At 40.0% G+C, this 16,282-nt stretch overlaps 1 pseudogene; it reads right to left on the bottom strand.

The window, feature by feature from the left end:
- Positions 1–4,860: 4,860 nt before the first annotated feature.
- Positions 4,861–5,637, bottom strand: LOC101274283 (gamma-secretase subunit APH-1B-like; annotated as a pseudogene).
- Positions 5,638–16,282: the final 10,645 nt, after the last annotated feature.

Here is a 16,282-nt window from a genome sequence, read left to right as displayed (position 1 = left end):
TGGTTTTTTTGGCTTGAAGTCTATTTTATGAGAGTATAGCTACACCCACTTTCTTTTGGCTTACGATTTGCTCAAAGTATCATCTTCCATCCCATCACTTTGAACCTATATTTGTCTTTAGAGCTGAGATGAGTCTCCTGGAGGCATTATATAGTTAGGTCTTGCTTATTACTCCACCCACAGCCACTCTGTGTCTTTTGATCAGTGGATTCAATCCATTTACATTTAGGATGATTATTAATAAACGAGGACTTAATACTTCCATTTTACCTTTTGTTTACTGCTTGCTCTATATGTCCATCGTCTCTTTTTCCTTGTGTTTCTGTCTGCCATTTTAGTGTGGTGATTTTCTATGATGTTTTTCTCAGTTTCCTCTTTTTTGATGTTTTGTGTCTCCACTCTAGACTTATGTTTTGTGGTTACATGAGGTTTATATAAAACATCTCATAGACAAAATAGTCCTTTTTCTGCTGATAGCATCTAATCTTCATTTGACAATATGGCTTCTGTCCTTTTCTTCTTACTCTTTTATGTTTTTGTTGTCTCAAATTAGCTCTTTTTATGTGTAAATTTATTACCAAATTGAAGCACCTATAGTTATTTTCACTGCTTTTCTCCCTTTAACCTTTAAAGCTACAATTAAGTATTTAACAACCTATTCTGATATAAAATTGCAATTTTTTGCTTCTATTTATCACCTTACTTAAAATTTTGTGTACTTTTGCCTTTTCATTTCAGGTAAAAGAGCTCCTTTAAACACCTCTTATAAAGCAAGAAGTGCTGTTGTGTTTGTCTTGGAAAGCCTTTATTCCTCCTTTGTATCTGAAGGATAACTTTTCTGGGTAGAGTACTCTTGGCTGACAGTTTTTATCTTTCAGTATTTTCAGTATATCACTTCACTCTCTCCTGGCCTGTAAAGTTTCTACTGAGAAATCTGCTGATAGTCTCATGGAGGTTCCTTGGTAGGGATAACATTCGTTTTCCTCTGGCTCCTTTTAAAATTCTTTCTTTGTCATTAATTTTTGACACTTTTAATATAATATGTCTTGGAAAAGGTCTTTTTGTGCTGAGGTAATTAGATATTCTCTTAGCTTCATGGACTTGTATATCCAGTTCCTTCCCCAGGTTTGGGAACTTCTCAGGTATTATTCCTTTAAATAAACTCTCTGCTCCCTTCCCCCTCTGGGATACTCATTATCCTTATGTTGCCCTTCCTAATGGGAGTCAGATAGTTCTCTTAGAATTTCTTAATTAAAAAAAAAAATCTTAGGGCTTCCCTGGTGGCACAGTGGTTGAGAGTCTGCCTGCCGATGCAGGGGACATGGGTTCGTGCCCCTGTCCGGGAAGATCCCACATGCCGCGGAGTGGCTGGGCCCGTGAGCCATGGCCACTGAGCCTGCGCGTCCGGAGCCTGTGCTCTGCAACAGGAGAGGCCACGGCAGTGAGAAGCCCGCGTACCGAAAAAAAAAAAAAAAAAATCTTAGTTCTTTCTTATCTTCTACCTGAATTCTTTTCTAGATTTTGTTAAGTGACAAACCATCTTTTTATTGTTCACTGAAAAATACAGGTCTGGAAAGAGTCTATTGCCTTCTGTATTAAATGCAAGGTCTGATATTGCAAGTATATATGACATAACAGTATAACTTACATAAAATGATACATATTGTACATAGAGACAGTGCCCACTCCCTAAACACTAAAATTTAATGGAATGAAGTAAAGTTTTTTATTAAATGAGAAATATAAACATTGCAATCATAAACAAAGTGCTCTAAGCAAAGAACTTTAAAATTGTTTTGTTGTGACATCTACTTTGCTTACCTGCAGTTAGGGATGGTGGGGTGCAGGAAAAACTCAACTAACAAAAAGCTAGCACTCTCAAGGAGCTCTTCCCAGGAAGCAGGTTGCAGATGCCAGAGATGGGCTGCCACCTTGGCTTCCCTGGAGCCCTCAGGCCCACTCTAACTGCTAATCCCTGTCTTGAGGCTAGTTTGATGAACTAGTGGGAGGGCTAGTGGGAAGAGTACTGGGTGGGAGGAAGCCTCTGTCTGGACTGCTTATCTTGCACCAACTCTATGGATAAGAACACCTAGCATCTTTGATGTGTATCTGCCACTCTCAGCAAACACTGAAATGTGCTTGAAAAGATACTAACATTGGGAACAAAAGCCATTTTCTACACAGTCTGCAGATACCACTTATTCCTTTCAGCCATGTTTTCACTAAGATGCTCTAAAAGAGGCTGCTGCTACTATAATATATTGCCAGTCAGGCGGGCCGGGATTGAGGGTAACAAAACGTCTCCAGTTACAACTACTAATTCAGATTAGTTAAAAATGAATACAAATTTATGAGAAAGCCAAAGTCAATCTCTGTTATTCACATGGCAACACAGTGAAGGGCTGCAACAATATTCACATTCCAAGGTCAACTTTAACTATAGCCACACTTCCCTCCAAAACACAGAAAGCCCTGTGTGGAGGAGAACATACAAGATTAACACCACTACCTCCTCTCCAAATACTATCAGGGCTCAGAAAGCTCATTATAGATAACAAATGCAAAAGAAGAAAAGAAATGCAACTCAATATACACACAGCAACAGAGGAAGACCACTCTCCCTCTGGGCTTCTTTGGCATCAGGTGAAGCAAGGCTATTTGCAACTGTAGTGCCTAAGCTGGCTATAGCCATGCTCACAAGAGAAATAAGGATTACAAAGTTCCTTTATTCATAGGTAATCAGGGAGTATTAAATGATTTCCTGAACTAAGATAACAGTGTCACTATCAAGGAAAATTTTCTTCTTGCCTGAGATGTTTTTATAAATGAGATTTCACAACATTCCAGATTTTTTACTGAATATTAAACTATTAATGCGCAGAGGAATCCTCATAGCTCAAGTATGAGCAATATTAATATTCTCAGATATTGCTACACTTTACAGATCAGCAAATATGTTATCAGACTATCCACTTAAGAGATTTGTAAGTCAACAGTAATAACCAACTCTATATTTTTCTTATCCTGTTCATCAAAGAACACCACACTCCAGTAGGAATGAAGCCCAGTTCAATGAGCATCTTGTTCCCCTCAACTGTGCACAGTAAATTTCACTATTCAATCTCTACGTCCTTGACTCTTCCTATGGCTCATCTAGTCTAAGGAAAGTCTTGTATAATGGTGGAAAATTGCAAACCCCGGTGGAGGCATTAGTATTAGTGCTGAAGTAAACTTTAGGAGAATAACTATAATTGCTTATGGGACTGTTTGCAGCCTTACTGGAAACCCTACTCCTCCTGCATATGTAGATTGAAGAAATTCTAATAATTTAAACATGAGAGGGGATTTCACTGATAAAGGTCTAGTTCCCATGTAAGGTTCTGGTCCCTGGTAAGATATGTGACTAGCCCAAAACACTGGCCACGTTTCCATTTTAAACCTGTCCATCACAGTATTGTCAAAGTCTCCCATCTCTCATGCCACTGGTGAGCCCTCTCTTGCTGCCTCTATGTCTTTCGGATGCTCTACTGCACACAGGGGATTCACTGAGGTTCTCACTTTAATGTGTAGGGAATTTCCATTTCACACCATCAGCTCCCTAAAAACCATCAACTGGGAACAACTTCTAGTTAATAAAGGCACAAATTACTCTTTATAAAGGGAAACAAAAGGGTTGTTTGGAAGCTGAATGAACATCTTAGATACTCCTATAAAGGGAATGCTGTATCTGCTACCAAAACCCAGAGACATCTACTAGATCTAAAGAATATATGGAATACGTAAAAGCATGAATTTGGCAGTTTAAGACACATTTCCAATTTTCCACTACACCATTTAGGGAGAAGTGCTAGTTAGTATTACAGGAGCAAATTGTAAGTGTCAAGCCCACCCTATTGGCTTGTTTTCCTCCTGCTTTTGGTAAACTTCTGCCAGCTCCAGTGAAGCCTGTCCCAGGGTACATCACTCAGCAACCTGCAGAGCTGCTCAGAAATAGATCATGGGCTTCACCTCAACTAGTCCAGCAGCTAGTGCTCAGCTGGTAAACACTGCCTTAGGGCAGAGCCTATGAAAAGCCTTAAGCCCAGGAAAGACTTGCAGAAGTTGCACAAAAACTCTTGGTTTCAGAATATCTTCCCAGGAAGTCAGAAAATAATTGGTTTTTAGTTAAAGAAACGGAATCTACGCTCAAAAACAATGTAATACCTCAGAAAAGCAAAACCGAGAATGGAAAAACTACAGAAAAATATACCTCGTTAATCAATGGTTTACTTTGGCTAAATGATCATTAGTAAGTCAGTGCAATTTATTACTGTAGTCAGAAGCACAGCCCACCATGTTCTCACAAAACAGGGTACAAGTGAAGCATGGGAAAACAGTTCACAGAGATGACAGCCCTTTAGCCTTTTGTCACTTCAGAACTTCAAAAGACAAAGGCTATCCAGGATTTGACATTCAGATGCTTGCTAAGCACAAGCTGAGTTAGGAGATAGCTAAACATCTGATTCTTACTCAGTTACAGGGTTCTCAGGAAGTTCCTATTTGGACATCGATGGTTCTCAAACTGGCTGCACATCGAAGTCATCTAGGAAGCTTTAAAAATTACCAACTGCCCAGATCAATTAAATCTGGAGGGTGGAGCCCAGAAATCAGTATTCTTTATGTTTCCCCAGGTGATTCTAACATGCAGTCTGCACACCACTGATGTATCCCTTTCAGAAAGCTGTTGCATGAAAGCCATATTGTATCCAGATAATTCTGTTTTTTCTAACCCCCACCAGGAAAAGGGATTTTTAGAAAAAGGCACAGCTGGGATTCTCTCAAGAGGCAGCTTAGCGTTTGGTAAGCGCTGGTCCTCACAGGTTATCTGGAACGCGGGTTGAAGAGGAGGGAGCCCTTGTCTTGGCAGGGCAGGCAGAGCTTCAGACTTTGGCAGCTGCCTCCAAAAGCAAAGGATGCCCAGATGCCCCTGAGCACCAGGATGATGTACGCTGACACCAGATTTAATCCGTAACGAGGACGTATGAAGGTCAGGGCTGACGCCAGCAGATGGGTGGGAAGAACTACAGAAGGGCGTACCACTTTTTCTTCTCACAGCCATCAAAAAACATGAATGCCCCAGAACCCATGCAGCAATATGATCACCAACGTCATGAAAGCTGAATTTAAGGAAGAACTGGGGAGAGTTTCCATGAATGCCCACTGTGCCCGGCCCCAGGGAGTCAGACAGGGTATTTACAAAGGAAAATGCTCCCCTCATGATTCCAGAGCCCAAGCCAGAAACATAAGCCGGCAATCACATAGAGGGTGCTATGTCATCCGGGTTTATACTCTTCAAATCTTCACTGGCTTTTTTTTAAAGTTCGTAATACGCAAACTGGAACATTTCTTGGATAAGGACTGAGACTAACATGTCAAAGATCAGCAGATATTTCTGTATTGGTCCATCTCTGTTGTCAGCAGTGATTGCTGCCATGGACCAAACAAGGGAGGAAAGCAGCAGAGACACCAACCAGAAGCTGTGATGATGAGGAAGATGATGTGCAAGGGCCCGGCGGTGACGGTGAAGATGTAGAGGGCTAGCACAGGACCGAAGGCTACGAAGGCGCAGCCCAAGAACACGGCCACCGTCAAGACCATCACCCGGGGGCCTGGGGGGGAACGCAGGGGCACCACGCACTGACAGAGCTGAGCCTGCAGGCAAAGGCGCAGGGCAGAGGGGAGGGGCGGGGGGGGTTCTGTCGCTAGATTTTTTTCTTAAAGCTGGTGAATTCTCTCTTCCATATCATCTGCTCTGTTTCCAATGCATTCTTCATCTCATTTATTGAGTTCTTTAGCTCCAGAACTTCCGGGGTTTTTAGCATTTCTACCTCCTCGGCAACATATTCCTTCTGTTCGTTAATTTTACTCCTGAACTCACTGAACTGCCTCTCTGCGTTTTCCTGTCGCTTGTTGAGCTTCTTCACAACAGCTATTTCGAATTCTCTATCCGTTAGATCACAATACTTCATCATGACTTTAAGTTTGGTTTCGGGAGAACTGTCGTTTTCTTTTTGTCATACTGTGTTACATGGGTTTGCATGGTGCCTGGTAAGTTGTTTCTCTGACGACACATTTGAAGTAGTGAACGTCTTTCTTGTTAGGTGAAGCCTTGTTTACTTTGATTCGAAAAATTACCAGGTTGATAATTAGAGGACTTTCTCTTTCTTTCAGTGGGTGGTGCTATAGCACAAGCTTTTGGTTTCTCTTCCCTGAGTTGCCTCTGGCTGTATTTGAGAAGCGGCACTTTCCACTCTCCAGCGCCTCTGCCAGAGGCGTCGTCAGGGATTATCCTCCCAGGATCGCTGGTGCCTTGCCCCTGCCAGGGTTGCCGCTGTCACTGATGTTGCCTCTGAAGGCACCAGGATGGCAGGAACTTCCACCATGCCCAAGGTCACACCTGGGTTGTAGGCGTGGCCACTGTGGTGGGGGAGGGAGGCGGGGAGGGAACAAGGCTTAGGGGTGTCTTCTCTACATCTAGGGTTGTCGGGATCGCAGGCGCTGCTGTCATGGCTGGGGATTCTGGAGTCTCGGGCACCACAGTGGCTGGAAGGACCAGGGTCATAGGCCCTGCAGCCACTGCCGCCAGGTTCCTTGTGGCCACGGGTGCCACTGTGGCCAGGAGGCCACAGTCACGTGCACCTGCTCCTCTGCTGCTACCAGTTCCCTGGGGCTGCGGCTCAGCTTCCATGGCTGGGGGCCAGGGTCACAGGCACTGCCTCCTTGCTCCCCCAGTTCTGCCTCTTCTGTGTGCCCCAATCCCCCAACCTCACATGTACAGATGTGTGGATCTCTCTGGCATCCTGGGGTGTTGGAACACCTTGGGAGAGGAATCTTTGCTGAGTTACGGATATTTGACTAGCTGTAGATTGGATCGGAAAGATAAAGAGCGTGTCTCTTGTTCCTATATCCACCATGTTTTGACCACTAGTCTGACTTAAGAATTTTCCTTGCCACTTGGTCCTTATTATAATCCTATTAACTATGAATCTGTGAGGAAAAAACTGGGCCTTAAGAAGTTAGATAACTTTTCCAAGGACACACAGCTTGTAAGCAATGAAATTGGGATTTAAACCACATGTATTTGATTCCAAAGCCTCTATTTTTTCATCTATCAAAAAGGAGGTTTAATTGGATAATCTCTGAGGTTCCTAGAGATCCAGATTTCCGTGAGTCTATGGGTGGAATAAAGGATTATCTCAGCAAGCCTGGGTTGTCCAAATCTTGCACATTCCGAAGAAAATTTTGGTCCTTGTCTCATTCCTGAGAGATAATCTCTAAGACTTTGCAACATCCTGCCTAATAAGAGTATTCCTGTTTTTCTGGGACCCTGGACCACTCCAGATAATTTATACTGATAATGTATATTTATTTATGGTGGGGCCGTGTACCATGTAGTAATCGCTTGACCCTCGGAGGGGTTGGAGATTGAGTAAATAAGGCCACCCGTATGGGCCATCAACCATGCCAATGTGACCAACGCCCAATAAAAACCATGGAAACCAAGGTTTGGTTCAGCTTCCGTGGCAGAAAGTATTTTATGTGTGTTGTGACGTGTCACTGCTGGGAGAATTAAACACATCTGTGTATCTCTACTGGGAGAGGACGTTAGAAACTTATGTCTGGTCTCTCCTGGATTCTGCCTTATGAACATTTTACTTCTGCTGCTTTTCATCTGTATCCCTTTGCCATAATAACCCATAGAAGTGAATATAACAGCTTTTCTGAGTTCTGTGAGTCCTTCTTGCTAATCATTTAATCTAAAAGTGGCCTTGGGGATTACCAGCCACACTGTGATTATTCTCAACTGTTTGTTGTCAACTCAGTATTACTGCTTCTTTGCCATCCAGAGAACCCAAGAGTGACATTTCTCAAAATTACTTTCCCCATATGATTATGAGGATTTTCCAATGAGAGTCATTTTCATTAAACTTGGAAAGCAGAAGAGAAAGAGAAGCTATATTTGGCAGGAGAACTTACAGTCAGATGCACAGACCAAGAATCAACAAACTTTTTCTGTAAAGGGCTAGATAGTAAATAGTCTTTGCAGGCCAAACATTCTCTGTCACAACTACTAAACTCTGTCACTGTAAAGCAAAAGCAGCCATGAACAATATATAAACAAGTGAGTATAGCTATGCTCCGATAAACTTTATTTATGGACACTGAAATTGAATTCCATGTAATCATCACATGTCACAAAATATTCTGCTTTTGTTTTTTTCTTTTTCAACGATTTAAAAGCATAAGTCTATTCTTAGCTCCCATGCTGTACAAAAATAGGTGGCAGGCCAGATTTTTCCCATGGCCATAGTTTGCCAACCCCTCACACAGAGAGTCAGCATATTTACAGTGGTGTCTTAGTGAGCTCTGGAGATCCACCCATTTCAGTGTTTCGGGATGGGACTCTCAGAACCCTAGCCTTTCAGATGGTTTGTAGGTCTTTAATTTCCTCTTTTAAAACATTTCATGCTTGAAATGTACAGAGCGATTTCTGCTTTCATGACCAAACTCTGGCTCTTAGAACATTTATTAGTGGCAGCAGTTTCAGTAAAATAGAACCTCAAATAAGAGAATCTGCAATTTGTTCTACAATCTAAATGAATTTAAAAGACCTAATAACCTCACTGCTAGTAAAAAGTGCACTTTTTGGTGCACAACGTGCAGTGGCAAAATCATTCCTAAAATTTCCACTTCTAGTTGCCTAGAATTAAGGATCTAGAGAGAACTAAGTGTTGAAAGACTAAAGGACTATTGCAATAGAATGTTCTAATAGGAAGTCTGATGACAGGGACTAGAGAGCTGACTGAATACATAACACTGCAGCTTACAGAAGGAAAACTTTTAAATTCTCAAGAAGTCAGAGAACCAAAGAGCCTTTCGGACTGTCCTGAAAGAACCTTTTATTTCTTGTAGCTACAGGGTTGAGATATCTGAAAATCAAAACCGAAATATGATCCTATCTTTGGCTGGATAACTATGAAATTTGAACGCACAGTGAACTTTGTCAAGCATCTTTTGTAAAAGTTAGGGTGTTGACTGGGAAAGAATGGGACCATGAGAATTGGAATGGGGCACCTGGAGAGATTCCAAAGGGAAGAAGAGACCATTACTCTCTACTGGCGGTAGCAGGCAGATGCTGAGCAGATGATGGATGAGAAGCACACAGCACTTGGGGACCACCCACTGCAATGTTGCTGGCTGAGATTATTGGCAGTGAGCTTCTTGACATGCCCTTCCCTATCCCATCTGACAGGTGGGAAACCTCTAATCCCCTATATTCAGATAGAAAGAGTAATTTCTATTTGCTTAAAAGAATGCTCACTAATATAATTACTAAACATGTTATCCAAACTATTAGAAAATTTGTTAATGTGACATTTCACTTCTCAGCAATGCTAAACAAAAGGATTGTGCAAACCTGAAAAGGTAAGCCATGTTGCTAAAACAGGTAGGAATGGGTGGATATTGGTGAGTGTTCCCAGCCATGCGTACCATATATAACACATTAGGACCCATGTATGTTTCCTAGACAGATACTGAGGAAAGAAATTTTCTCTGCACTAAGAGCTTTTGAGTCTTTTTATCTTTGTAGCTCAAGAACCTGTGCACTCAGTAAATGCTTATTTAGCATTTTGATTTGCTGAGCAGAATGAATCCCTCCCTGCCCAGCTGTTATTGACAACTTAATAGTCAACAATTATCAGCAATAATCAGCAATATAGCACTATTACATTGAAAGTCCCAAAGTTGGGGGACTTCCCTGGTGGCACAGTGGTAAGACTCCACACTCCCGATGCAGGGGGCCTGGGTTCGATCCCCGGTCAGGAAAGTAGAGCCCACATGCATGCCACAACTAAGAGTTTGCATGCCACAACTAAGGAGCCCACGTGTCACAACTAAGGAGCCAGAGAGCCACAACTAAGGAGCCCTGGAGCTGCAACTAAGGAGCCTGCCTGCTGCAACTAAGACCCAGTGCAACCAAATAAATAAATAAATATAGTAAAATAAGTAAATAAATAAAAGTGCCAAAGTTGGCCTGTCTCACAAAGACCTTCAGATGGGGTCATGGATTATTTATTTTGTTTGGTCTAAAGCAACCCAACTTTCACTTCATATTTGCAAATTTGCACATTTCTAAACAAGGGAATTTTAGAACTTGGATATATTCAATGAAATTATGACTTGTTTTCCAAAATTTATGTGAATGTATTTTAGAATAAGAAGAACACCCTATTTCTACTGTCAAGATTATTTTCCTTGCTTTAAACATAGTATGCCATGATTTCAACCTAAATAGATTTTTAAGGAAAGTATACTTTTCCATAGAATTTAGCTTTCTGTACTAAGATCTTTGGAAAGAATTCTATTGAATATTTTAAAATTACATTTGTAAAACTGCTATATGAAAGATTTTTAGTAGCATATTTTGGGTTATAAAGTTATTTTACACACATACAATAAAAGCCTCTCCTTGTGACATGTTTCTTCATCTAGTGGGTAATATCTAGGAGACTCTTGATGCTAATAAAGTTCAAGAAAGAATACATAAAAGAAGAACACTCAATCAATCAGCATTTCTGGATATATAAATATAAACATTTTATGGAAATTAACTAGCACTACTGGCCAATAGAGCACTTAGAAAAAGTTCAACAAAATAATGGAAAAAGCAGTATCAACGTGACATGTCTAAAAAAATAAATAAATAAAACCAAATTTTATCTGTTTCTTTCTTTCTGAAGGCAGCATTGGCCATTTAATCTCAACATTCTGAATTTATTTCCACTGAGAGTAGGCACTTTGAAAGTCGGGACTTCAGTTCACCGCTTCACTCAGCACTTAGAATATCACGTGTAAGTAAAGCCCTCAATTAGCATTCTTTTAATGAATGTAGCATGAATGGATAGAAAAATTTTTGTTACATTTTATTCTACCTTTATTTTTCCTCCACCCCACCCCCACTCATTAAAGTCTGCATTTTTTTAAAGTTTAAGGACTCCATGTCTGCTCCAGTTACTATTAGCAACCTCTCAAACCATATATCTTTGTTTGCTCAACATCATCACTTGAATAACTTTCTTACAGACACCTCAAACTGAACCTGGGGTCTTTCCCTGTACTCCCTCCCCTGCCTACCCCCAAGGTGCCCCCTATCTCAATAAACACTACAACAATCTACCAGCTATCACGAAGGATCTTCTTTACCTTTTCTTTTTTCTTACTCCCTAGATCCAGTCACTACTATGTCCCATAAGTTTTATTTCCAAAATCCTTTGCCAATCCATCTACCAGTCTTTCTTTCCACTAACACTAATCCAAGCCACCCAACTCCATATTAACCGGGCAAAAGGCTTTTAATTCTTCTCTCTGCATTCACACTTGCCACTCTAATTCATTCTTTGTAACTCAGCCAGAGAGATCTTCTTAAAACTCACACTAATTCAAGACTGGCTCCTGTTTAAAACCTTTCAATGAGGATACGGAGAAAAGGGAACCCTTGCTCACACTCAGTGGGAATACAAATTGGTGCAGCCACTACGGAAAACAGTATGGAGGTTTCTCAAAATATTAAAAATAGAGCTACCATATGATTCGGCAATCCCACGCCTACGTATATATCCACAGGAAATGACCAGATATTGAAGAAATATCTGCACTTCCATGTTCACTGCAGCATTATTCACAATAGCCAGCACATGGAAACAACCTAGGTGCCCATTAATGGATGAATGGATAAAGAAGGTGTGGTGTGTGTATATACATCATTCCACTACACAATGGAATTCAGCCCTAAGAAGGAAGGAAATCCTGCCACTTGCAACAACATAGATGGGCCTTGAGGTCATTATGCTAAGTGAAATAATCCAAACAGAGAAAGATAAATACTTCGTGGTATCACTTATACGTGGAAGTTTTTTGTTTTTTTGTTTTTTTGGGGTTTTTTTTGCGGTACGCGGGCCTCTCACTGCTGTGGCCTCTCCCGTTGCGGAGCACAGGCTCCGGACGCGCAGGCTCAGCGGCCATGGCTCATGGGCCCAGATGCTCCGCGGCATGTGGGATCTTCCCGGACCGGGGCACGAACCCACGTCCCCCGCATCGGCAGGCGGACTCTCAACCACTGCGCCACCAGGGAAGCCCCGTGGAAGTTTTTTAAAAAGTCAAACTCTTAAAAACAGAGAGCAGAAAAATAGTGCCAGAGGCTGTGGGGTGGGAGAAATACGGAGAGGCTGATAAAAGGGTACAAACTTTCAACTGTAAGATGAATAAGGTCTGAGGATCTAATGTAAAATATGGTGACTATAGTTGATAACATTGTCATATATAATATAAATTTGCTAAAAGAGTAGAACAAAAATTTCTCACCAAAAAATAATAGTAAATAAACAAATATGTGCAGTGGCAGATGCATTAATTAAAGATTGGGGGAATTCTTTCACCATGTATATATATCAAATCACCACAATGTACATTTTATTAATAAATATCTTACAATTTTATTTGTCAATTATACCTCAATAAAACTGAAAAATAGGGGCTTCCCTGGTGGCGCAGTGGTTGAGAGTCCGCCTGCCGATTCAGGGGACACGGGTTCGTGCCCCTGTCCGGGAGGACCCCACACACCGCGGAGCGGCTGGGCCCGTGAGCCATGGCCGCTGAGCCTGCGCGTCCAGAGCCTGTGCTCCGCAACGGGAGAGGCCACAACAGTGAGAGGCCCATGTACCAAAAAAAAAAAAACAAAAACCATCATCTCAACTTCGTTACTGCCTATTCCCCTTGTAGTAAACTGACAGAACAGAGGATTAACATAGCACAAGTTTCTTGCGCACAAAAAAAGATTACTACCAACAGCGTCTGCCAAGATGTCCAAACAACCTCTCAGCTATCTTCAGCCAAGCAGAGAATAATGCTGCTTTTTAACTACTCCCTAAATCAAGGGTCTTTAACCACAGATTTTTTTTTTTTTTTAAAGCTAACTCTGCTGGAAAAATATCTTGGTTGGGGCTAGTTCATTTCTCTTATCTGTGTATTCAGTAGAACCATATGTAAATAATAACAGATAAGATTTGGGGTAAAAACTAGAAGGCATATCTTGATGACATATGGTACAAAATAGAGGGAAAGAAATTACTAAAGTTGCTCTTGTAATAATTTCTTCTGTCAAGTTTTAAGAATAAAATTGACCTAAGTCAATTTAGCCATTTCACAATTGTCAGCTTCTCTTTGAGGACTCTTGATGCCTCCAAAGATGAGAAGTAAGTGAGAGCTATAGGTCTCCTACCTCATGACCTCTCTACCAGGTAGACCAGGATGAAAGCAAAATTTGGACTGAATTCTGTTCTACATACAAACTTTTTTTTGCAGTATTCATATTCCCTGCTCACACAAAAGCTAAGATATCTGTACAATATTTCTAGCCAACCACATATTTCATAACCCATCAATTCTCCAAAGAAACATTATTTCAAATATTTCTTATGCTAATTAACGAACGATTGCAGATTTCGATAACAATATTTGAAATGCTGTGGTCAGTTATTTCTATAGTGTGGGTTCCTGAATAGTCTTTCAAATGCTAATTAACCACTCATGGAGTGTGTGTTTCCGATTAAAATACTTCATATGTTCTAATCATTCCTATGATGTAGGTTAAACAGACATGCACTTCGACATTACTCTGACTTACTCACAAAAGCATTTTTTAAATGAATTAACCATTGATCTAACAGGATCTAGCCTAGATTAATTTAGATAAAAGCCTCCTTGGGAAAAGGAAGGTTGACTAGCTGACATCCTGTGGTCTCCCTCTTCTTGGTCAGTGACTCTTGAACACCTTACAATATACCCTTGGGCAGCTTTCAGAGAGAGCTTTGTATCATCGCTATATGCAGCATGATAAAAGTAACAGTTTTTATGGCTGGCCGTCAGAGGTCAGTAAACCCCGGCTTATTCAATATTTTCCATTTACCATCTTTTTTTTAGAACAAGAAGAGTTATAAATTAATTTACATGCAGCTTGGGAGAGTTTTCTCAATCTTTAAAGAAGTAAAAGAAATAACAATTCTCCAAAGAAATCTAGAAAATTCTTGACCCATGGGCAGAAGACTCTTTCCCCACTTCAACCGCCATCTTATGTATAACTTAAAATTAAAGCTTCTAAAAAAAATTTAAAATTTAAAAAAATCAAAGCTTCTGCATAAAGTCTAACAGAGTACTCCTGGATTTAAAGCAAGGATTCAACCATCATCATTTCCATTTGGAGGCGAAAAAAAGAGAAAGAAAAATTCAAACTAAAACTTTTAAAAGAATGTAGATTACTAAGCTAAAATATAATTCCTATTATTTGTATTCTTACATTAAGTTCCCAACTTTTAATTATTTTAGCTTTACAGTGATCTTTGAGGTATGTAGGGAGGTATTATTTTCTCGGTTTTACAGAATAAGAAAGCAATACACAGCAGTATGCAACTAGCCTGAGGTCCAAAATCTGGTTCATAACCCAGAACCCTCAATATGTTTGCCTTCTTTAAACTTCATTACAGGCTACCTTATATCTTTATTACAGCACACATATGCTTATTTATGTCCTTCTCTACAATGACAATGACAATGACATAGTAAACTCCTTTGGGGCAGGAATCCAGTCCCTTCTCAATCACCCCACAATAACTTGAAAGTTAATCAAGAAATTCAATTTGCTAACTAAATAACTAAATTGAATTTGCCTGGTCTCTGTGTCATCCCATAAACTCTGTAGGGGACACACACACACACACACACACACACACACACACACACACACACTGGTAGGCATCCCCTCAAACCTGGAGACACTGCTGGTTGCATGATAAGTCTGAACAACATCATAAAAAACCTGTTTATTCAACTCTAGACATACCAGCTATGTTTATTCACTAGAGCAGATCTTCAAACAAATTGATTTTGTACCCCAGCAACAAAAATACATAGGCATGCATCCCTAATTTATAGATATGTATTTATAAAATATGCATATCCATTAATATTTATTTATATTTCAAAACACACTCAAATGGAAAAAATAAAATAAAGATAAAATAAAAATATGTTTAGGTAATTATATATTTTATTCCTTTACAAGGGCACAAAAATATTTTTTGATCTATTATTATAATAGTATTCTATAATACCAATATGATTGAACTCTTACCTCCATGTTTATAATTTACTTATAAATTACAAATATTTAGGAACATTTCAACACACACAACAGAATTTTTAAATGACTGAAAGATATGATAACATATTTTAAATAATTCTGCATCATCCTTTTAGTGCCACAAAAACATCTTCTTGTTCTCACATCATTTTTTTCTCTGATTATTGCAATTCAAAGGCTTCAGTTTATTTGAATACTTGGTTTAACAGCTATAGAAGTTAAAGAAGTAACCCCACAAAAACATGCTATAATATATGCATCCATTCATACTCCAAATAGTGTTTAATAATTTTGCATTTTATTATACAAGATTATATTATCATTGTTTTTAATCTCATAATAAGAAGAAATTCACACTAATAAAAAATAGTACTACCATTTTCTTGTAGATGACTTATGCTTGTACTATTAGTATTATACTTTCTTATACTCTTTGTAAGAATCTCTTTACACCACTGGTCCATTGGGGAAGATTATCTTACTTAAGCCAGATAAAATAATATCTAATTCCCCTGCACTGTCATATGTCACAATGCACTGAAACAGAGGAAGGAGTGAGATAAGACAGCCTCTTCCTGTGGGTGGACTCCAGCTCTGCTCTAAAAGTACCTCATCTACCTCCACAATTTGTGACCCTTTGACATGTGCACTGAACCGAGTGTCAATATATATATGAAATATTCTGAAAGCTTAAAGTCCTTTGTATAATTTTAGCAAAAAATAAACAGAAATTCAAATATTTTCTTTTCATATGCCAATGGATCATTGTGCCCACACATAAGGCTGACACCCCCTTCCTATCCCCTGCTTTGGTGACCATTGCTAGAGGAGGGGTCCAATTAAACATAGGACCTCCACAGTAGGGCCTCATGGGTCCACAACAGGGCCAGGCCCAACCAGAGGCAGAAAAAGTCACTGCATTTGTTTTCTACTGCTGCATAACTATAGTACCACAAACTTAGCGGCTTAAAGCAACATGCACTGATTATATCACACTTCCTGGGATAGGATTCTGGGCATGGCTTAGCTTAGGGTCCCCTGCTTAAG

Source organism: Orcinus orca, chromosome 11, assembly GCF_937001465.1.
Source record: "Orcinus orca chromosome 11, mOrcOrc1.1, whole genome shotgun sequence".
NCBI lineage: Eukaryota > Metazoa > Chordata > Mammalia > Artiodactyla > Delphinidae > Orcinus > Orcinus orca.
This window is presented reverse-complemented; position numbering and strand designations above follow the sequence as displayed.